Here is a 24,692-nt window from a genome sequence, read left to right on the forward strand (position 1 = left end):
CGTAGTGCACATCAGATTCACTAGTGAAACTTTAAAAGTTTCACCTGCTTAGAACTCACTCTAAAGATTCTGATTCAGTAAGTTATAAGTACAGTTCACATATGTGCATTTGTATGACACGCCAAAGATAATATTTAAGTATGTCCAGGGCTGAGAGTCATAAAATAATTTTTGGCTGACATCAGGTCAAAGTTTACAGGCACACACCATTCAAAGCAGGGGAGGGTTGGAGGGGTGGTGAATGAATGGATGTGTTTCTACAGTCAGTACTACCTGGGGTATTCACAGCTGAGTTCCTAGGAACCAGCAGACAATGAACTTGACAATGGATAAATCAATCTTTTCCAATTTCCTGAAATGTGTCATACTCCTGGACATAGTTCTTTCAATTATTCATTCAAATATCTGGCACTTTCTCCCTCAGCAGTGATGTTTAGTGAAGTCTTCTCTGACATCAAATGACTTCTACCAATTTGTATAGCTACTGTTCTTTTCAGAAGTATAATAGATCTATACATATGTTTTACTGCACAGATACTTCTGTATTGAAAATATTGTAACAAAGCAGTGCTTATGAGGCTGCACTAATGGAATATGGATAAAATTGAGAAGGGTAAACTTTGCTCTAGAAACATTCTGATATGATTATAACCTAGGCATTATAATTAGGTAACAAAATGTAATAATTGTTCAGCAGATTTAAAGAGTCGTATGTCTGCAAATGAAGTCAGAACTTGAGAAAAATAGCACAAATTTTATGGATCTCAGAGATAACTAAGCTACAAGGGTCAAATCTTTTGCCTTAAGAAAAGACAACTATCTGGCTGCAGTGTACTTAAACTTGTAAACGTGTGAATTTAAGATGGCGGTACCACATACACTGCGAATGAGTTTCACCTAAATAAGCAGCAGAAACTGAATGCTTACATAATCTATGTGTCCCTCACACGTCTCGACACAAATAATGCCTATGCATAGATCACAGGGTTAGTTACCTTTATATAAGAAACATGGTTAGTATTCCATATGCTTGCTTTATTTTGCTTCAGAGTAAAATAAATATTTGTCATGAGGTAAACTGGATCCTGAACTACTTGTATGCAGCATCACTGTCAGTAGTACTGTAGCATCGTCTATGATATCTGAAAATTGACCATTTCCAGGCTTACAACAGAGTCTAAGAACTGTATTGTTTCAGTATGGCTAGCCAATCTTGGTAAGTCCCTCTTAGATGGCAATAGAAAAATTTGGGGGGAAACACAAAGACCAAAAGGGATCATGCTTTTATCTGGACCGCCCATATTCTGGCAAGTCAGCTTAGTGTGAACAGGTAATTATCAAATGTAATTTCTAACTGAATCTTCTGCGAACTTATCTTTAGGGTTAATTCGCAGAATATTTATACTGTCCTTTTAGATGGACCCGTTGTCATGTCTGGGAGAGAAGTTTCCTACAGTGGTAGAAGCCAGACTGTATGAGATGATAAATACATTGCAAATATTTTTGAGTGGGGCATGACTGTATTTAAATATATTTGCTTCCATTCTAAGCATTAAGCAATAGAACCATATAAATGTCAGAGAAAATTGAATACAGTCTACTGGTTTAAGGAATATTGAAAAATTACCTAATTCTCTTTTTATGACATCTATGTGAACCAAATGGTTTGTCTTGGTGCATAGCAAAGTATAGCTTCTTGAAAAATATATATTTATTAATTAACAGGGCAATCAAAAGGACCCTGATAATGGAGGGATTTGTTCCTAAAATATTTAGTTAAAATTTCTCAAGGATTTATTATGATGTCTACATAGCATTCCACAATTTTATTCCCAGCCCAATTCAACTGGAACAACTTGAAATGGATTGCTTATGTTAATAACATTTCCACTAATATAGAAAGAAAAAAAGATGTATTTTTGCACCATAAAATTTTTAACTTTGGTCTGCAAAAAAAGCAATTCATCATAAATATGTGAAAAGTCTCTGTCCATTTGGGAGAAAATCATTTGTGTTAAACTAAAGCAACCTCAAACATTTTTGACCAAATCAAATTTCGTATCATTTCAGAAATTCTGAGTTTTCTCCATCAACAAAGTTGAAATCCCTAGATCATATTTGTAACTACTTTTTCCTATAGCTCTCACATCTGTTCAGTTACCAAAAGCTAATAAATCTATTGGAATATTTCACCTCCTCTCTGTATTTGCATCATCTCTACATCTAGTTTAGCCGACTTCTCATTTATAATATTACATAAGTCTCTTACTTAACACAATATTAAACAATATTTAAATCCCTACTATGTGCCAAACACTGGTCATATGACAGACACATCTTCCAATTGCTCTCCTTACATACAACTGTTTTTCTCCCTTTTAAAAAATTCTACCACGTGAATAAATTCTACCAAGTTGTAATCATGTAACTCCACTTCTAAAATCCTTCAGTGCATAACAAATTAAGCAAACACTACTTAGTTGGCATTTCAAGGTTTTGAGCAAAATAGCTCTAAAATATTATACAACCTCATTCCCCACTTCTCCATTTTAAGCCCCACAGCTTTAGTCAAACAATAAATTTCCCACTGTCACTAGAATGCACTCTTCATATATATTTTAACTTCACTTTGTTCTTCTCACTAGGATATACTCTCTCCTACTCTTCATTGATCAAAATCTCATCTTTACTTGAAATCTTCTTTGAATATCCATCTTTATGAAGTCTCTCCTAGGAACACTTTATGGATATCTCTTTTATGGTATTAATATTTCCCTGTTCCATGGTTATCCTTGAAAGTTCTGGGGACCCTTTTTATTAGTGGCAAGTAACAGAAGCCTAACTCAAAATTACTTGAGTAAGAAAATGAATGTTTTGATTTGCAGTAATAAAATATCCAAGGGGGACTAGATCCAGGGGTTCTAACGAAGTAAGAATGATTTGTTTTTGGTTTTGTTTTTGTTTTTTTCTTTCTACCTCTTGAATGTTTTCTTCAGTGTTGGTTGGCTTCATCCTAAGGCCTGCAGCGTTCATATGCAATTCCCAGCAATTGCAGGGTTATGTAATTCTTAGACTTAGGAAACCTAGTGGGAAGAGAGATTACTTTCCTAATACTTACAAAATGTCACTGAATTGATTTGAAAGATCTGAATATGGTGATGAGCCCATTTATGAATTAATCACTAAGTTGAAGAGAACTGAGTACACTGAGCCAACAAATCTAGATCAAATGACTGATCTTGGAACTTGCGGTTATTGTCAGTTCTACTCAAATCACTTGGACAGAAAATGGATGAGTGTATAAGCCAGTTCCTACAGCCCAAACTCCACAACTCAATGACATAACTGTAAACATTAATCCTGCATCATCTACAGGGTTCAGCTGATCTTGACAAGGTTGATCCTCGCTCTTTAGATTAGCACTGCTGCACACATTTCTCATTCTCCTCTTGGGACCAGTGGACTAATCAGGCAATGTCCAACATTCAAAAGACCAAGTCTTTCTGTGCAAGACCATTGCAAGCTTCTGTTTGTATCACATCTACTAATATCAATCAGGCAAAGCAAGTCAAGTGGCAGAATCAAGGAGCGTGAAGATAACCCTACTTATGGTATTAGGTACTTCAAGGTTATGCTACAGAGAAAGATGAAGAATTACAACCTGAAATTCAGTCGACCACAGTGAGAGTTGTTCTCAGAGGAAAACGCAAGATTCTCATTAAAATGAAAGTAAATGGATTCAGGGAAGCAAAAATAACAGTTGTAGAGACCATCAATTTTTATCTTAATCAATCCTTAATATGTTACAAGAATCTTAATGGCACAGATTTTATCTAATTTAATTTTGAAAACTCTGTGGTTCCTAAAAGAGTGTATTCATTCAGTTAATATTTATCAAGTGTAAAATTTCCAATTCCTTTTTGCAACAAACACTGTAATATTTCCTACAGGGAGGTGTAGAATTTTCAGTTCTTGTTACATCAATTAGGAACATTTTCAGCTTCAATGAACACATTACCTGATTAATAGCAGATTTAATCAAACAGGAGATTTGCTTTTTTTGATTTAAGAATGTGGAGCTATGCAGCTGCTTTTGTTCATTATTATCTGAGATTGCACGCTTGTGATTTTCTTTGCCTTTACCTTATGGCTGCAAGATGGCTACCACAGCTCCAAGTATCACATCAGCATTCCTGGTAAGAAGACGTGGCAAAGGACTGGTGCCAGCTATATCTATACCTGCAACAGAAAAGAATTATTTTTTCCAAGTTTCCAAGGATGCCTCCGGCTCTATTTCATTGGCTAGAACTCTGTCACCTGCCCAACTTTTGTTCCAGGAGATACTAAGAAAGTGAGCATGTCTTTTACATGGTCCATGGTAAAGGGGCAGAAGAATCAGATTAGGAACGTTTAACGGTCTAGCCAAACTACAACCCCCACCCTTCTGCCCCTACGAAAAGCTACATTTAGACAACATTAAACAGTTCTTATTATTCAACAGGATTCATTAGTCAATCAAACATGCAAGTGAATATTGATTTTAGAGTAAAAACCTAGGTGTGGGAGATGGCTAAATCATAGTTCCGTAAGCGCAGAGAAGTCATTTAACTTCTCTGAGCCTCTGTTCCCTGATCCCTATCATAGGAATGATGACAGCCACTCTGATGGGTTATGGTGAAAATTTAATGAGATAATAAAATTGAAGGGCATCACACAGCATCCAACACAACACTGATCCTCTAAAAAGTATAGTTTTATTACTATTTGAAAGATTGACAAGTCTAGAGTATTTTACTTTATACAGAACAAGATGCTAGAGAAACAGGGTTCCAACTGTAAGCATTTTGCTTCTTGTTTTACAGAATTTATTTAAAAACTTTTCCAGGATGGGAAAAGGGGAAGAGGCAACTTATGACTTTTTTCTTTTTCTGAAAAATCTTATGTTAATATTTAAATGGTGTCGAGAATAACTTTCCTGTCCACTTTTTTAGGATTCTGTTAATGATAGTGGGTTCTACAGTATTTTTAATAGGAACGTATGTCATCTAATTCTATTATGTAAGGCAGATTAACCAAAAGCAGAGTACTACCATAGTAAAGAAATTTTTAAAAAGGAGCGTGTTTTATACTTATTCTGAAAAATTACATGCTGTATAATGTTTGGAAAGAAATTTCCAACATATAAAAGTACTATAATTTTTCCTTAGAAAATTATTGAAAGAATATGTATGTAATGGCCTGACCCTCCATAAGAAAGCTGTGGGTGGTCCAAGGGATTTTGATGTGGTATTAATGATAACACTGTGAGTCTGTACAGTGCTTTAAACTTTACATAGCCACTTCATGTCAGATTTCATTTGATTCTCATGGAAGAATTAGGAGGTAGATAATATGCTTTAATTTTGCCAATGAGAAATACAAAGTTTAGAAAGCTTAAACAACTTGCTAAAACTCATAAAAAGAGTCAGGGTGGACGAAGGCAGTCAAATAGTACAAACTTCCATTTAACAGATAAATAAGTACTAGGGATGTAATGTACAACATGACAAATATCATTAACGCTGCTGTATGTTGTATATGAAAGCTATTGAGAGTCAATCCTAAGAGTTTCCATCGCAAGAAATTTTTTTTCTATTTCTTTAATTTCTTAGCTATATGAGATGATGGATGTTCACTAAATTTATTGTGATAATCATTTCATGATACATGTAAGTCAAATCATTATGCTGTACATCTTAAATTTATACAGTGCTTTATGTCAATTATATCTCAATAAGACTAGAAGAAAAGAAAAAGTGTCAGGGTAAAAATGAGACTAAAATCCAGAATTTCAGATCCTAATTTCAGCACCCTGAGCACCAGAGGTGGAGTTACTCAGTCCATGATCAATCAGCTTTGTGACTTGTAACACTATGCCTCAGTCTCCTCCTTGATAAAGTGAGGGTTCTATTAGCACCTTCCTCATAAGGCTGTCATGAGAATCTAGTGAGACCACACCATACAGCAATGACTTGCACTTAATAAGCAGGCTTAAAAACATTAGGTATTATTTTTACTAGCATCCTTAGTATGTTTCACTTCCTAGTATCATCTAAGCAGCACAAAGGAAGGTAAGATAGAAATGATCTGAGTGTTCCCAATAAACCAGATATTCTCAGTGTCAAAGCAACTCCCTGGTAGTAGGTTGGATATCCTGGGAGACATCAAATCCTAGGGACTCACTGATGAGTTACTGCGCTTGGGGAAAAATTGTATACTGGGAGACTCAAGTGTAAGGCAAGTATCAACTAGTATCTAGACATCAGTTAGCAAATGGCATCTTTTCTGGTAGATTTCATGCCAATTTTTCTTCAGTAACATAGAAATCTGAAATCTCCCTTAACTTTCCTCCTTTGTTCTTTCAGGTCTGATTCTGCTTAAGGATCCTACTTGCCTCCTTTGGTTAGCTCAAGTGAATAATTTTGCACAACATAATCTCAAAGTTGGAACAACATTTCTTAATAAACAAAGAGGAACGTATATTTACTAGAGTACTTTATGAGCCAAGGACTGTATTAGGTACTCACTCCATAAAGATGAACCTGGAGAGTTCCATTTCTTAGGAAACTGTATAGAATGAATGGAGGCAGGTATGAAAACAAGTATGTTTACTGCAATTTCATGAGTGCGCTAATGAAAAATGTGCACAAATGCTACGAATTACAGATGAAGTGACCAGCAGGCTGGGGAGAGTGGGTTAAGTGCTTAGGTTACGGGAGTCACAGACTGGCAGCTTCTGGCTGACTCTAGCCACAGAGCAGATGAAATCTGAATCAATGTAAGTAGGCATAAGTTCTCTGTCTAGCATAAGCTCTCCATGTAAGTTTCTGCAAATTTGACTTTTGACTTCAAGTAAAAATGATAACAAATATACACACACCTAACATAGTCCTTATCATGGAGCAGACAAGCAGTACTTATGGCTTAAATATAAGATATAAAGTTCCCAAGACTTACTGAAATGCAAAGATACTCAGTGGGAGAAACAGATGAAAGCACAGATGCATTCTATTCTGCCATTTGAAGTTAGAAATAATGTCTTAATGAACAAGATATCACTAGATGCAACACATCTTAATATTTCTTACAGGTAAGCAATGTGAAGATAATAGACATGAAGGATTTCCCCTACATAGTTCAAAGCATTACAATTTTTATCAGGGTCACCTTTACGGTATGCAGGGCCCTGGACAAAATGTTTCTTTAGGGTCCCATTGTTCTATACACAATTTGATTTTTAGAATTATTCCAAAATACATTAGCCCATGTGAGGTTTGGTAATTTGTTGATGGATATGTGGAAAAATTGGCAGAGAAGAGATGCTAACATATTTGTTTATTGACTTAATAAGTGCATGAGAAGATTCTTTACAGATTCTAAGCACCATCTCTTTTTGTTCCAGGCCAGGAACCATCTCTTTGTTCTTTATTATCACGTGCATTATTCCTGGATAATTTTAAATCTGTCACCACAAAAAAAGGCAGAAATGGTATTTTTCACAATGCCATGGCTCTTTAGCACCTATTTGTATTGAAACAACATAGATCTTCCTGCCTCTGCAGTTGCCTATTTCACGTTTATTTAATGCTGATCAAATCATTACTCATGCCATGGCATCAGCTGTCCATGAATGCTAACTCCTGATAACTCTCTCAAAGTTTGTTATCATGCTTTATTGATGCTGAACACAAATGCATTATCTTACCCAAAGTACGCTAGAAAATGGTAATGAGCATTCATTTTCTAGTCATGTTAAATTTACTCTTTGGAATTTTATAATATAAATCTAAAACCGTATCCTCTCTTGAACTACTTAGGCTACAGTCATTGCATTCCGACATCACGATTTCTTTTAATGTTTATGGCACAGCTGTCTTCTATACACAGCCATGAGCAGAAAGCCTGGGAGACGTTCCCATGGCCCAAGCAAGAAGGACAGTTTCATTTGCACAAATTCCATCTCTAGCATTTCTGGCAGGGCTTAAGACTGTTCTAAGACAGCACACCATTACCACATTGATCAGGCACGAGAAAATACATAGGTCTAAAAAGCCCCTTGGTGCAATGATTGGTCTCCAAACCCTTCAGAGCAGATAGGTGTGACAACCTCATAGGACTCTGTAACTTGTGATGTGTAGCCTATCAAGGGGTTGGAGTGACTGCTCTGGATACCCAAAGCAAGAGACATAGAGCATGCAGGACACCTGCCAGCATATGCACTGCCTTTGGGTAAATCGAGATGGCAATGTGGTCAGAGGATGAATGGGTGAGAACTGACATACCAGTCCATATAGGTATTTCAAGTCAGTACTCTTACAGACCAGAACTCTGAATTCGTCCTCTATCTGATGGGAGTGTGTGTCATCCCAAATCAGCACATCCGCACCCTTCTGGAGGCCCATGAAATCAGTGCTGTGCTGATTCACCAGGTTACCCTTTTTGATCATAGCCCATCCTTGGAGCACTGAGGCAACCATCATAGGTGCAAGTCCTGGAGCTCTTCAGAGCGTCTGATCGACCTGACCTACAGCAAGGGATGTAAAGGGTTAAAGAACACTCTAAAGGGGAGAAACAGGGACTAGGATCTACAGAGACTACACTGCCAGCCCCAGTAGGTCTCAGGTTCCAGAGGCCACTTAAATATTTAGAGGGAGGCACTCCAAAGAAAAGACCTCTTGAGCTTATCTTTTCCATCAAACGTGTGCTCCCTCTGTAGCCTATTTTTATATCATATTAATAGGTACTGTAGACAAAGTGGTATCTTTGTAAGAATAAAGATTGAAAACATTGAGTTAAACAACGTTTAGAATTCTTTAAGGGTGGAATTCTCCATGCGTGTTATATTCATTGTGCTTTGGACGTCTCTAGAAGACAGTATATCCTCAGAAGTTATATGCACATGGTAGCTTACTCAATAACTATGTTTAAATGAATACAAAATAAGGCAATAATGGAATGAAAAAGCATTTAGACTGTTGGTATAGTCGGAGATGACACACTTGCTCTTAGGGATTATATTATCAATATCTGGGCACAATCCTGGCTCTAATCTTATGTGACATATACCAATGAGCCAGGTACTAAATTTCTCTGTGCCTCAGTTTCCTCATTTTAAAAATGAGAATAATAATGCAATTGTCGTGAATGCTGTTATGAAAGTATGGATCATATAGCACATAAAACAATTATTCAATGCCTGGTTTATCGTCTATGTCAATAGATTTTCATCATATCATTCCCCTCATGAGAATGTTGTATGAATGAAGATTGTATGCAACGTGCAAAGCACTTTTAAAAAGGCTGGCATATATAACGTGCTCAAAGATGTTACTTATTATTACCACCTCTTTGTCTACACCTTCACTCAACGTTTAAATGGCTTCAACAAAGAGTCATACAAGTTCAATTTGAACATCTCTACTAGAAATTTCATTCCCTTTATGGCTTCTTGTATCATTTTTTGAAATCTAGCCTTTTTCCAGTTTTATCTGTCATTGTTCCTAAATATAGATTTTTTTTGAGCCACATCAATATCTTGGGTAAGATAAAGATTACTATTTCTCTCTCTCTTTTTTTTTTTTATTAGAGTTCAACATGCCTTGCATGCACACCACTGTATGTACCAGTATATGCACCCTCAGGAAGCCAACAAAGAATTAAGATGACAGACTTACCAAGTGAGCTAAGGAACAGCTCCCAAAGGTGGAAACATTACATAGATATCCATTGGCTTTAGGTAACTAAAACATTCTCCTACATTTTGCCAGTATCTATAGTGCAAAAAATGTTTTTGTGAAAAATAAATTGGAAAACTTTTATAGGGTCTCCTCCTTTGTGAGGCCCACATTTTTTAAAAGAAGTCATGCTAAACTTCTATCATCCACATATCTCCTTATAATGACTGAGTTGATACAAAACAGAATCAAATTGAAAGTTTATCCCCTATTTCTCAGATGATTCTTCATATCTCATTCCCTATAGTTAAACTTTTAGAAAATTTTAAGAAAATTCAAAAGATTAATCTTAATTCCAATTCACATATGTGTGTATTCTGTTATTCACACGGTACCACAGGAGAAGATTAAGGTAAGTTCCTTCTCTACGTGTTAGAGATTCAAAGCTGAAGAATTATTTTATAATCAGTTGCTTTAGACAAATCCTCATATTGCATTCCAACTCAGGGTTCTATCAGACAGATTATTCCTATTCTTGTTATTTCATCAAATGACTTTCAAACCATCCTGATTATTTCTTTTTCCAAATAACTCCCAAGATTGAGAGATCACCTGGGTGATATTTTCCTTAGTGGTGAATTCTTATTTCTATTAGAAATCATTTGAGGGCAGAAGGAGGGGAATCATTTTGTATATTCTGGGATGGAATTTTACATGCATTTAAAAAGAATTCTTTTTATCAACCACAATAATAAATCTATATAGGTATGGGAATGGGTCAAAACATCCCCTATTCCATGTACACACAGCATGAAATGAAGATACTGATGTTAAAATGGCCAGCGGGTAATGTGCCCTTCTGTGTTCTGCGTGAGTGGAGCATATAAGAATCCAGACCTCACACATGGCCAGATGCACTCTGTGCCATCAAAAGTGACTAAGACAGACTAAACTTTGGATAAGTTTCTTACTGGCTATGGGTCCCTGACTTCTCTTTTCTCAGAACATTTACTCGAGAAAACTTGCAATTATAAATTCTTTCTCTGCCTCTAAAAATAGGCGGAAAACAAAAAGATGATCCAAGAAAGAACTGAGAAAAAAAAAATTTTCTCCCCTGGCTCTCTAGAATTGTGTTGCAGTAAAGAGAATGCCTCCCTCATGGATATCTTTCTTTGGTGATATAGTTTTCCATTTGGCATAATTGGTCATCTTTTGCAGTGCAATTATAAAATAAAAAATCTAATCAAGCTCCTGAAATTATATGTAAATATTGGTATTTTTCTCATATATGTATACTTTTCCCATATGTGATCCATAAATTTCACACAATTTTTAAAGGCATTCATTACTTCTAAAGAACCACTGGTTCAAAGCAGACCTGCTTGTTATAGTTATATAGCAAATAAATGTTTAAAGCATTTTCATATACATAGTCATATTTGATGATTCTGTAAAATTTATCAAACAGTACAGATATAGCTAACTGCAATTTTAAAGGAAAAATCATTAGCTATAAAGCAAATAAAATTAAAGGTGATTTATTTATGGACAGGAGCTAGTTTGTGGCAATATTAAACACAAATCGAAGTTCTATTCCCAAGTCATTTGTACTATTCTGTATCATTGTTTATCATTAAGGATTTGAAATGCCTTTAGAAGACACAGTCGTATGGGATTGAAAATTTACATTTCACTAAAGTACAAATCAGATGAAATTCTAACTACAAAGTGATGCTATGGGCAAATGGCAAAGTTTTTCAATGATTTCCAAGGTTGGCAATTTGGAACAATTAGAATGCCTTTCATTAAATCTTTTATAATATCTTTAAAATAGATAAGAATGTATCTTTCACATAAAGTAACCACTTCTTGGTCACCATCTTGGATACATGGAAAGGTGGTGAGAACACAAAGCATCTAAGGATTTTCTCATCCTTTGCTGATAAATTAGGTAGTACTGTCTTTTAGGGACAATAAATACAATAGATGGAGTTCAAAACAGCAAAATTGGAGGCACAAACCATATTTCGGCCCATGTTTCCTTTCAAAAGTATCTCCAATCACTTTTATTTTTAGCTTTATAAAACTCTTTGTAATGTTGTATATTTCTATTCTATAGTAAGAAGACTTTCCTGAGAATTAATGAAAAGATGAATGTGACTTTAGGCTTTGTAGAATACCCAGGAATGGTTTTCATTCTTATCCCAGAATCAGAACATATACCTGAAGAGTAGTCCTTTGTAAGACGAGAACTCCCACTGAGTCCTTGCAAAAACACCGAGGCAAGAAAAAGAACTTCAAAACGAAAAATATGCTTAATTTTAGATAGTGTGGTATTAGTTAAAAGGCATTGATTGATAGACTTGTAGGCTAAAATACTGCACTAGGTTTAATGGGAATCATTTCAAGAGGATAAAGTAGAGGTAAAAATCTAAATCAATTGCTTACCATTGATCACATTAGTCAAAGGTTATTGTCGCTGTCAGGTTAGATTAAAGAAAGAAAGGAGAAAGATGAGGTGGAGAGAAAATCAATAGAATGGCAGGATGGGGAAAAAGTGAATATTTTCCATCAGTTTTGGAAACCAGAAATGATAAATTGATCTGTTTGACAAAATCACAGAGACAAAAAAAAGTCTGTCTATTTCCACTCTTATTTGTCCCAACTGCCAATGTCTCAAACTCCCAGACACACACATACAAAGAGAGGATGAGAACCAGAATTATGTGACAGGGAGAAGGTATGGTTCAGGTACCAGAGGTAATGGCAGACAAAAATAGGTTTGGTTCTAAAAGGACATCTTCAGAAAAATGTGATAACAATGATTATAACTAACATCTACCAAAGGTTTTGGTAAGTGGTACATATTGGGCTGAGTTACACTCATCAGATCATTTCTTTTTCACAATTGTCCTATGAGATAGATGTAGTCATTGTTCCTTTTTCCTAAGTGAAAATAAAATGCTCAACAAATATAACCTGTTTCTTTCATAAATTTATTAAGTGGCATAACAGAAAATCCAAAGTAGGCCTATTCAAATCTAGAGGGCAGTATATTAAGCCCAATGCTATAATAATATATTTTAGGTTTGACTGAAGTCTATGAAAAATATAGTGTTTTAAAAAGGTTAATATTATTGTCCAATGCTGGGTGTTTTCTAAGAATGAATATATTTTTAGAAACTTTTATTCTCTTTGACCTTCAACTTTTATTACTTTTTTCCTGATTACATAGGTAATACAGGCTTATTACAGTAGACATCCAAGAAATTTCTTCTACTGAAAATAGATATTTTCGATAATCCTTAATCATTGAAAATATTTACCTCTACCTGATTACTAAATATTTCTCCTGAAACTTTTGGAAGCAGATAAATTTGCAGAGTTTTTTTTTGTTTGGTTGGGTTTTTTTTAGATTTTAGAAAGGTAAGATAATAAAATACATACCTGATGAAATACTAGTGTGGACTGGGGCACCACCCTATTATCCATTACAGTAATATTTTTCAGCAAATGATTGCATATTTGCAATAATTAGAATACACTGCAACTCAAATCACATGTCAGTTTATGTCAAGATTTGCTGCCAAATGAGTTCAAAATCAATTAGTTTTTGTCACCAAATATATCATGGAATAAAATTTAGAGCTCTATGTTTTTCAGAATTGCAGATAAGTGATTATGGGCTTGCATTACATATATTTTTTCCTACAACTTGATCTTTTCCACTTAACCATCTTTCTTAAGATATATTTTTGTGTGATTACATAGAGATTCACATTACTCATTTTAACAGCTGCATATTATTCCATTTTATGATGTACCATGGTTTATTGCTGGTGATAAAAATTAATTTTGGTTATTAATCAGACTAATTTTGACTTCTTTCATCTTTCACATGGCTTTCATCACTTGTCATGATCTGAATGACCCATGATTCAAATTATTTTTATTAGGTCACTTTCCTGGATGTTGCCTCTTGTATAATAATTCAACAACTAACATTCATTCTGAAAAGTGCTAAGTGATTTCACATCTTTGTGGCCAAAATGCAAGCCATGTTATGAAGGAGCATACTATACTGCAAGACTTAAAAACAGGAGATATTGGATATTGATTGATTTTCTTTCTAACCCAAAATAGGTATGTGGCTTTGGGCAATTTCTTAGGCTATCTGGGAATAAATGATTGTGTCTTTTAAAAGCCAGAGGTTGAAATAAATGGTTTTTAAAAGCGTATGACTATAATACAATTTTCTCCAAACATTTTTAGAATATAAGGCAGAGAGAAAATAATACTTTATCTTTGAGGCATATTGGGATACATGGTAGCCAACAAGCTTGATAGCTCTAGCTGTCCCAGGACCAACGTGGACACCCTAAAAACTTAGAGGATCCATATTCCTGGCACAACAATTGAGAATTTTTGCAACAAAGTATTGATGAAATCTATTTGACTACCATGCAAATGACTTCACTATTGGAACCCCGTTACAGGCTTCTAGACTCAAACAGCTTTTTACTTCCCCAGGAGAATATGATCTTTGAAATCTGATTTTTCAAGCTAGAAGACTTGAAGTAGGTAGAACAAAAGTCCATGGTGGGTCAACACACTTGCTTGGTATCTAGGCTTTTACTGTCATGTTGCTCTCTTACCCTCAACATATAGCTTTACCATGTTGTCTAAGAAGTTCTACTTTCAGCTATTTTGCCTAAACTCCAGACAGAAGAAGGGAAAGAGTGGAGAGAGGATATATCTATCTCCTTTAAAGGACATGTTCCAGAATTCACAAATAAAACAGTTTGCATCTCATTAGTTAGAAGGTACTCATGATCATACTCTACAAGAAAGGCTAGGGAGGAGGACCTTCAAGACGGTAGAGGAGTTAGACATGGAGATCACCTTCCTCCCCACAAATACATCAAAACTACATCAACATGTAGAACAACTTCTACAGAACCCTACTGAACGCTGGCAGAAGACCTCACACTTCCCAAAAGGCAAGAAACTCCCCATGTACCTGGGTAGGGCAAAAGAAAAAACAGAGGCAAAAGTTTAGGGATGGGACCAGCTCCTCTGGGAGGGAGCCATGAAGGAGGAAAAGTTTCCACACACTAGGAAGCCCCTTCACTGGTGTAGATGGGGGTGGGGGGTGGGGGGGAAGCTTCAGAGCCATGGAGGAGAGCGCAGCAATAGGGGTGCAGAGGGCAAAGCAGAGAGATTCCCGCACAGAGGATTGCTGCTGACCAGCACTCACCAGCCTGAGAGTTTTATCTGCTCACCTGCCGGGGCAGGCGGGGGCTGGAAGCTGAGGCTCAGACATCGGAGGTCAGATCCCAGGGAGAGGACTGGGGTTGGCTGCGTGAACACAGCCTGAAGGGGGCTAGTGCGCCACAGCTAGCTGGTGGGGAGTCCGGGAAAAAGTCTGGATCTGCCTAAGAGGCAAGAGACCATTGTTTTGGGGTGCGGGAGGAGAGGAGATTCAGAGCACCGCCTAAATGAGCTCCAGAGAAAGGCCCGAGCCACAGTTATCAACGCAGACACCAGATACGGGCATGAAATGCTAAGGCTGCTGCTGCAGGCACCAAGAAGCCTGTGTGCGAGCACAGGTCACTATCCACAACACCCCTCTCAGGAGCCTGTGCAGCCCACCACTGCCAGGGTCCCGTGATCCAGGGACAGCTTCCCCAGAACACATGGCGCCTCAGGCTGGTGCAACGTCACGCTGGCCTCTGCCGCTGCAGGCTTGCCCCGCATTCCGTACCCCTCCCTCCCTCCGGCCTGAGTGAGCCAGAGCCTCCTAATCAGCTGCTCCTTTAACCCCCTCCTGTCTGGGCAAAGAACAAATGTCGGAGGGTGACGTAGATGCAGAGGCGGGGCCAAATCCAAAACTGAACCCCAGGAGCTGTGTAAACAAAGAAAAGAAAGGGAAATTTCTCCATGCAGCCTCAGGAGCAGCAGATTAAATCTCCACAATCAACTTGATGTACCCTGCATCTGTGGAATACCTGAATAGACAACAAATCATCCCAAAATTGAGGAGGTGGACTTTGAGAGTAACTGTAGACTTGGGGTTTGCTGTATGTGACTGACCAGTTTCTGATATTTATGTTTATCTTAGTTTAGATTTTAGCACTTCTTATCATTGGTGGATTTGTTTATTGGTTTGGTTGCTAACTTCTTGTATTTTCTTTTTTTTAAATAACTTTTTAATTTTTTTATTTTAATAATATTTTCTAAAATTTTTTATTTTAATAACTTTATTTCATTTTCTTTTCTTTTCTCTTTTTTATGTTTCTCCCTTTTCTTCTTACTTGTGTGGCTGACAGGGTCTTGGTGCTCCGGCTAGCTATCAGGCCTGAGCCTCTGAGGTGGGAGAGCCGAGTTCAGGACATTGGACCACGAGAGACCTCCCAGCCCCATGTAATATGAATCAGCGAGAGCTCTCCCAGACATCTCTGTCTCAAAGGTAAGACCAAGCTCCACTCAACGACCAACAAGCTCCAGTGCTCCTCATGCCAAACAACTGGCAAGACAGGAACACAGACCCACCCATTAGCAGAGAGGCTGCCTAAAATCATAATAAGTTCAAGACACCCCAAAACATACCACTAGATTCGGTCCTGCCCACCAGAAACACAAGATCCAGTCTCATGCACCAGAACACAGGCACCAGTCACCTCTACTAGGAAGCCTGCAAAACCCACTGAACCAACCTTACCCACTGAGGGCAGACACCAAAAACAATGGGAACTACAAACCTTCAGCCTGCAAAAAGGAGACCCCAAACACAGTAAGATACGCAAAATGAGAAGGCAGAGAAATACGCAGCAGATGAAGGAGCAAGGTAAAAACCCTCCAGGCCAAACAAATGAAGAGGAAACAGGCAGTCTACCTGAAAAAGAACTCAGAGTAATGATAGTAAAGATGATACAAAATCTTGTAAAAAGAATGGAGAAAATACAAGAAATGTTTAATAAGGACCTAGAAGAAGCAAAGAGCAAACAAACAATGATAAGCAACACAATAAATGAAATTAAAAATTCTCTAGAAGGAATCAATAGCAGAATAACTGAAGCAGAAGAACGGATAAGTGACCTGGAAGATAAAAGAGTGGGAATAACTACTGTAAAGCAGAATAAAGAAAAAAGAATGAAAAGTATTGAGGACAGTCTCAGAGATCGTGGGGACAACATTAAATGCAACAACATTCAAATTATAGGAGTCCCAGAAGAAGAAGAGAAAAAGAAAGGGGCTGAGAAAATATTTGAAGAGATTATAGTTGAAAACATTCCTAATATGGGAAAGGAAATAGGCAATCAAGTCCAGGAAGGGCAGAGAGTCCCATACAGGATAAAACCAAGGAGAAACACGCCAAGACACGTAATAATCAAACTATCAAAAATTAAATACAAAGAAAAAAATTAAAAGTACCAAGGGAAAAGCAACAAATAACATACAAGGGAATCCCCATAAGGTTAACAGCTGATCTTTCAGCAGAAACTCTGCAAGCCAGAAGGGAGTATCAGGACATATTTAAAGTGACGAAAGGGAAAAACCTACAACCAAGATTACTCTACCCAGCAAGGATCTCATTCAGATTCAACAGAGAAATTAAAAACTTTACAGACAAGCAAAAGCTAAAAGAATTCAGCACCAACAAACCAGCTTTACAACAAATGCTAAAGGAACTTCTCTAGGCAGGAAACACAAAAGAAGGAAAAGACCTACAATCACAAAACCAAAACAATTAAGAAAATAATAATAGGAACATGCATATTGATAACTCTCTTAATTTTAAATGGATTAAATGCTCCAACCAAAAGACACAGACTGGCTGAATAGATACAAAAACAAGACTCAGGGCTTCCCAGGTGGTGCAGTGGTTGAGAATCTGCCTGCTAATGCAGGGGACACGGGTTCGAGCCCTGGTCTGGGAGGATCCCACATGTTGCGGAGTAACTAGGCCTGTGAGCCACAACTACTGAGCCTGTGTGTCTGGAGCCTGTGCTCCACAAAAAGAGAGGCCACGATAGTGAGAGGCCCGCACACCGCGACAAAGAGTGGCCCCCGCTTGCCACAACTAGAGAAAGCCCTCGCACAGAAACGAAGAGCCAACAGAGCAAAAATAAATTAATTAAATAATAAAAAACTCCTACCCCCAACATCTTCTTTAAAAAAAAAACAAGACTCATATATATGCTGTCTACAAAAGACCCGCTTCAGACCTAGGGACACATACAGACTGAAAGTGAGGGGATGGAAAAAAGATATTCTACATAAATGGAAATCAAAAGAAAGCTGGAGTAGCAATTCTTATATAAGACAAGATAGACTTTAAAATAAAGACTATTACAAGAGACAAGGCCACTACATAATGATCAAGGGATCAATCCAAGTAGAAGATATAACAATTGTAAATATTTATGCACCCAATATAGGAGCACCTCAATACATAAGGCAAATGCTAACAGCCATAAAAGGGCCAATTGACAGTAACACAATAATAGTAAGGGACTTTAACACCCTGCTTTCACCAATGGACCGATAAACCAAAATGAAAATAAATGAGGAAACACAAGCTTTAAATGACACATTAAACAAGATGGACTTAATTGATATTTATAGGACATTCTATCCAAAAACAACATGATACACTTTCTTCTCAAGTGCTCATGGAGTATTCTCCAGGATAGATCATATCTTGGGTCACAAATCAAGCCTTGGTAAATTTAAGAACATTGAAATCATAACAGGGATCCTTTCCGATCACAACACTCTGAGACTAGATATCAATTACAGGGAAAAAAACTGTATAAAATACAAACACATTGAGGCTAAAAAATGCATGACTAAATAACCAAGACACCACTGAAGTAATCGAAGAGGAAATCAAAAAATACCTAGAAACAAATGACAATGAAAACACGATGACCAAAAACCTATGGGATGCAGCAAAAGCAGTTCTAAGAGGGAAGTTTAGAGCAATAAAATCCTACCTCAAGAAACAAGAAAAATCTCAAATAAACAACCTAACATTCCACCTAAAGCAACTAGAGAAAGAAGAACAAAAAACCCCCAAAGTTAGCAGAAGGAAAGAAATCATAAAGATCAGATCAGAAATAAATGAAAAAGAAACGAAGGAAACGATAGCAAAGATCAATATTCTTTGAAAAGATAAACGAAAAATGATAAACCATTAGCCAGACTCATCAAGAAAAAAAAGGGAGAAGACACAAATCAACAGAATTAGAAATGAAAAAGAAGTAACAACAGACACTGCATAAATACAAAGGATCATGAGAGATTACTATAAACAACTATATGGCAATAAAATGGACAACCTGGAAGAAATGGACAAATTCTTAGAAAAGCACAACCTTCTGAGACTGAACAAGGAAGAAACAGAAAGTATAAAAACACAAATCTCAAGCACTAAAATTGAAACTGTGATTAAAAATCTTCCAACAAACAAAAGCCCAGGACCAGATGGCTTCACAGGCAAATTCTGTCAAACATTTAGAGAAGGGCTAACACCTATCCTTCTCAAACTCTTCCAAAATATAACAGAGAGAAGAACACTCCCAAACTCATTCTATGAGGCCACCACCACCCTAATATCAAAGCCAGACAAAACTGTCACAAAAAAAGAAAACTACAGGCCAATATCACTGATGAACATAGATGCAAATATCCGCAACAAAATACTAGCAAACAGAATCCAACAGCACATTAAAAGATCATACACCATGGTCAAGTGGGGTTTACCCCAGGAATGCAATGATTCTTAAATATACACAAATCAATCAATGTGATACGCCATATAAACAAACTGAAGGATAAAAACCATATGATTATCTCAATAGATGCAGAAAAAGCTTTTGACAAAATTCAACACCCATTTGTAATAAAAACTCTCCAGAAGGTAGGCATAGAGGGAACTTACCTCAACATAATACAGGCCATATATGACAAACTCACAGTCAATATCATTATCAATGGTGAAAAACTGAAACCAATTCCACTAAGATGAGGAACATGACAAAGTTGCCGACTGTAACCACTATTATTCACCACAATTTTGGAAGTTTTAGCCACAGTAATCAGAGAAGAAAAAGAAATAATAGGAATACAAATTGGAAAAGAAGTAAAGCTGTGACTGTTTGCAGATGACATGATACTATACATAGAGAATCCTAAAGATGCTACCAGAAAACTACTAGAGCTAATCAATGTATTTGGTAAAGTAGCAGGATACAAAACTAATGCACAGAAATCTCTTGCATTCCTATACACTAATGACGAAAAATCTGAAAGAGAAATTAAGGAAATTCTCCCATTTACCATTGCAAAAAAAAGAATAAATACCTAGGAATAAACCTACCTAAGGAGACAAAAGACCTGTATGCAGAAAATTATAAGACACTGATGAAAGAAATTAAAGATGATACAAGTAGATGGAGAGATACACCATGTTCTTGGATTAGAAGAATCAACATTGTTAAAATGACTCTACTACCCAAAACAATCTACAGATTCAATGCAATCTCAATCAAACTATCACTGGCATTTTTCACAGAACTAGAACAAAAAATTTCACAATTGGTATGGAAACACAAAAGACCCCGAATAGCCAAAGTAATCTTGAGAAAGAAAAATGGAGCTGGAAGAATCAGGCACCCTGACTTCAGACTATACTACAAAGCTACAGTAATCAAGACAGTATGGTACTGGCACAAAAAACAGAAATATAGATCAATGGAACAAGATAGAAAGCCCAGAGATAAACTCACCAACATATGGTCACCTTACCTTTGATAAAGGGGGCAAGAATATACAATGGAGAAAAGACAGCTTCTTCAGTAAGTGGTGTTGAGAAAACTGGAGAGCTACATGTAAAAGAATGGAAGTAGGACACTCCCTAACACCATACAGAAAAATAAACTCAAAATGGATTAATGACCTAAATGTAAAGCCAGACACTCTAAAACTCTTAGAGGAAAACATAGGCAGAACACTCTATGACATAAATCACAGCAAGATCCTTTTTGAACCACCTCCTAGAGAAATGGAAATAAAAACAAATATAAACAAATGGGACCTAATGAAACTTAAAAGCTTTTGCACAGCAAAGGAAACCATAAACAAGATGAAAAGACCACCCTCAGAATGGGAGAAAATATTTGCAAATGAAGGAACTAACAAAGGATTAATCTCAGAAATTTACAAGCAGCTCATGCAGCTCAATATCAAAAAAGCCAAACAACCCAATCCAAAAATGGGCAGAAGACCTAAATAGACATTTCTCCAAAGAAGATATACAGATTGCCAACAAACACGTGAAAGGATTCTCAACATCACTAATCATTAGAGAAATGGAAATCAACACCACAATGAGGTATCACCTTACACCAGTCATAATGGCCATCATCAGAAAACAATAAATGCTGGAGAGGGTGTGGGAAAAGGGAACCCTCTTACACTGTTGGTGTGAATGTAAATTGATATAGCCACTATGGAGAACAGTATGGAAGTTCCTTAAAAAACTAAAAATAGAACTACCATATGACCCATCAATCCCACTACTGGGCATATACCTTGAGAAAATCATAACTCAAAAAGAGTCATGTACCACAATGTTCATTGCAGCACTATTTACAATAGCCAGGACATGGAAGCAACCTAAGGGTCCATCGACAGATGAATGGATACAGAAGATGTGGCACATATATACAACAGAATATTATTCAGGCATAAAACAAAAAAAATTGAATTATTTGTAGTGAGGTGAATGGACCTAGAGTCTGTCATACAAAGTGAAGTAAGTCAGAAAGAGTAAAACAAATACCGTATGCTAACACATATTTATGGAATCTAAACAAAAGTAATAAATGGTTCTGAAGAACCTTGGGGCAGGACAGGAATAAACATGCAGATGTAGAGAATGGACTTAGCACACGGGGAGGGGGAAGGGTAAACTGGGATGAAGTAAGAGAGTGGCATGGACATATATACACTACCAAATGTAAAATAGATAGCTAGTGGGAAGCAGCAGCATAGCACAGGGAGATCAGCTCAGTGCTTTGTGACCACCTAGAGGGGTGGGATAGGGAGGGTGGGAGGGAGACGCAAGAGGGAGGGGATATGGGGATATATGTATATGTATAGCTGATTCACTTTGTTATACAGCAGAAACTAACACAACAATGTAAATCAATTACACTCCAATAAAGATGTTAAAAAACTAATAATAAGAAGAAATAATATAAAAGAAAAGAAAAGAAAAGAAAGAAAGAAAGGCTAGGAAATGCAGTCTTTATCCCAAATGGCCATGTGCCCAGTTAAAGTTTATAGATTCTATTTTTAAGAAAATTAGGAGAGCAGATAATATGGAATTGAAAGTTTGTTAGCATGTAAGCTCTAAAAGGAAAAGAATTGATTTTTGACCATTCCTCAATACAGTTGACTTACATATTTTACTACATTCAATATAATTTAATTCAGGAGTCTATGTACTGGACATAATCAGGGGATTTATATTTAAGTCATCACTGTTTTACCCAAGTCTTAAGTGAACTTCAAGTCATTTACTTTCTCTGAACCATCTCTTCCATCATCTGTAAGGTGAATGGATTAAACCAAATGAACTTATTGAATCTCCTAACTCTAGAATACTGGAGTTCCGGCAATAGGATATGGATGTTACCAACTAAAATAAAATACACATAAATTACTTTTCATGATTTTTTTTTCTCCAATTGTAATTTACATTGCAGAGTTGGTTAGGAAAACTTTCTCTGACAGATAATGGTATTTGAAAGACAGTAAGTCAGAAAGAGAAAAACAAATACCGTATGCTAACACATATATATGGAATCTAAAAATCAAACAAAAGAATGGTCATGAAGAACCTACAGGCAAGATGGGAATAAAGACGCAGACCTACTAGAGAATGGACTTGAGGATACGGACAGCGGGAAGGGTAAGTTGGCACAAAGTGAGAGAGTGGCATGGACATATATACACTACCAAATGTAAAATAGATAGCTAGTGGGAAGCAGCCACATAGCACAGGGAGATCAGCTCCGGTGATTTGTGACCACCTAGAGGGGTGGGATACAGAGGGTGGGAGGGAGGGAGACGCAAGAGGGAAGAGATATGGGGATATATGTGTATGTATAACTGATTCATTTTGTTATAAAGCAGAAAGTGACACACCACTGTAAAGCAATTATACTCCAATAAAGATGTTAGAAAAACAAACAAAAAATTTCATTCTGAAAGACATAATTTTGAATGTTCTATAAGTAGAGGAAATAACTTTTTGATCTTCTATAATTAACTTGAAAATACAATTTCAAAAGCTTGAAATTTGTTAAAAGGCAATGTGAAAAGAACAAATGCTAAAAGATAACAATTCTCTTAATTTAACTTTCCAAAATATCATAACATTTCCCATCCCAAATATTTAGCACTAGATACACTTAATAGTAGTTGTGCAAAAACCAAAGTTAAAATCTATATAAAAACAAAACGTTTCATGCTAAATTCAAAATGATTCGAGACACAGACTTAACACTTCACAAAAATAACTCCAAATGGGGCTTCCCTGGTGGCGCAGTGGTTGAGAGTCCGCCTGCCAATGCAGCAGACACGGGTTCGTGCCCCGGTCCGGGAAAATCCCACATGCCGCGGAGCGGCTGGGCCCGTGAGCCATGGCCGCTTAGCCTGCGCGCTTGGAGCCTGTGCTCCGCAACGGGAGAGGCCGCAACAGTGAGAGGCCCGCGTACCACAAAAAAAAAAAAAACTCCAAATGGATCATAGACCTAAGTGTAAAACAAAAAATTATAAACTTCCTTGAATATCACATAGGAGGAAAGCTAAAAAACTAGGATATGGTGATGACTTTTTAGATATAACCAACTGAACAATCCATGAAATAAATAATTGATAAGCTGGACTTTATTACAATGAAAAACTCTGTTCTGCAAAAGACAATGTCAAGAGAATAAGACAAGCCACTGACTGAGAGAAAACATTTTCAAAAGACATATCTGATAAAGGACTGTTTTTGATAATATGCAAAAACTTCTTAAAACAACGAAAAGCAGACAATCAATCCAATTAAAAAATGGGTCAAAAACCTTCGCAGACACCTCATCAAAGGTGATCTACGGGTGGCAAATAAGCACAAGTAAAGATGCTCCACATCATATGTCATCAGGGAAATGCAAATTAAACAAGATACGACTACTCAAATATTAGAATCATCAAATCCAGAATATTGACAATACCAAATGCTGGCCAGGACATGGAGCAATAGGAACTCTCACTCATTGCTGGTAGGAATGTAAAATGGTGCACTTTGGAAGCAGCTTGACAGTTTCTTTCAAAACTAAACATACAATACAATCCAGCAATCACTCTCCTTGGTATTTACCCAAAGAAACTGAAGACTTATGACCACACGAGGACCTACATACATATAAAGATTTACTCATAGCTGTCAAAATTTGGAAGCAACCAAGATGTCATTTCATAGGTGAAAGGATAAATAGATGGTAATACATTGAGACAATAGAATATTATTCACTGCTAGAAAGAAATAAGGTAATAAGCCTCAAAAATACATGGAGAAATCTTAAATACATGTTACTAAGTGAAAGAAGCCAATCTGAAAAGGCTTCATACTGTATGATTACAAATATATGACGTTCCAGAAAAGGCAAAACCATGGAGACAGTAAAAAGATCAGGGGTTAGAGGGGACGGAAGGATGAATAGGTAGAGCACAGAGGATTTTTAGGGCAATGAAACTCTCATGTATGATACCATAATGGTGGGTTCATGTTGTTATACATCTGTCCAAACATGTGCAATGTATAACACCAAGTGTGAACCCTAATGTAAACTATGGACTTTGGGTTATAATGGTACATCAATGTAAGTTCATCGACTATGACAAAACCACCATATTGGT

General features: G+C 36.7%; 1 long non-coding RNA gene across 1 annotated transcript in view; it reads right to left on the reverse strand.

The window, feature by feature from the left end:
* Nucleotides 1–4,143: 4,143 nt before the first annotated feature.
* Nucleotides 4,144–24,692, reverse strand: part of LOC307190662 — a 317,362-nt gene continuing 296,813 nt past the window's right edge. The window contains exon 3 of the long non-coding RNA XR_013829516.1: nt 4,144–4,239. This is a non-coding gene — a long non-coding RNA (uncharacterized lncRNA). The remainder of the gene's footprint in view (nt 4,240–24,692) is intronic.

The sequence above is a fragment of the Stenella coeruleoalba genome, assembly GCF_951394435.1.
Source record: "Stenella coeruleoalba genome assembly, chromosome: 8".
Lineage (NCBI taxonomy): Eukaryota > Metazoa > Chordata > Mammalia > Artiodactyla > Delphinidae > Stenella > Stenella coeruleoalba.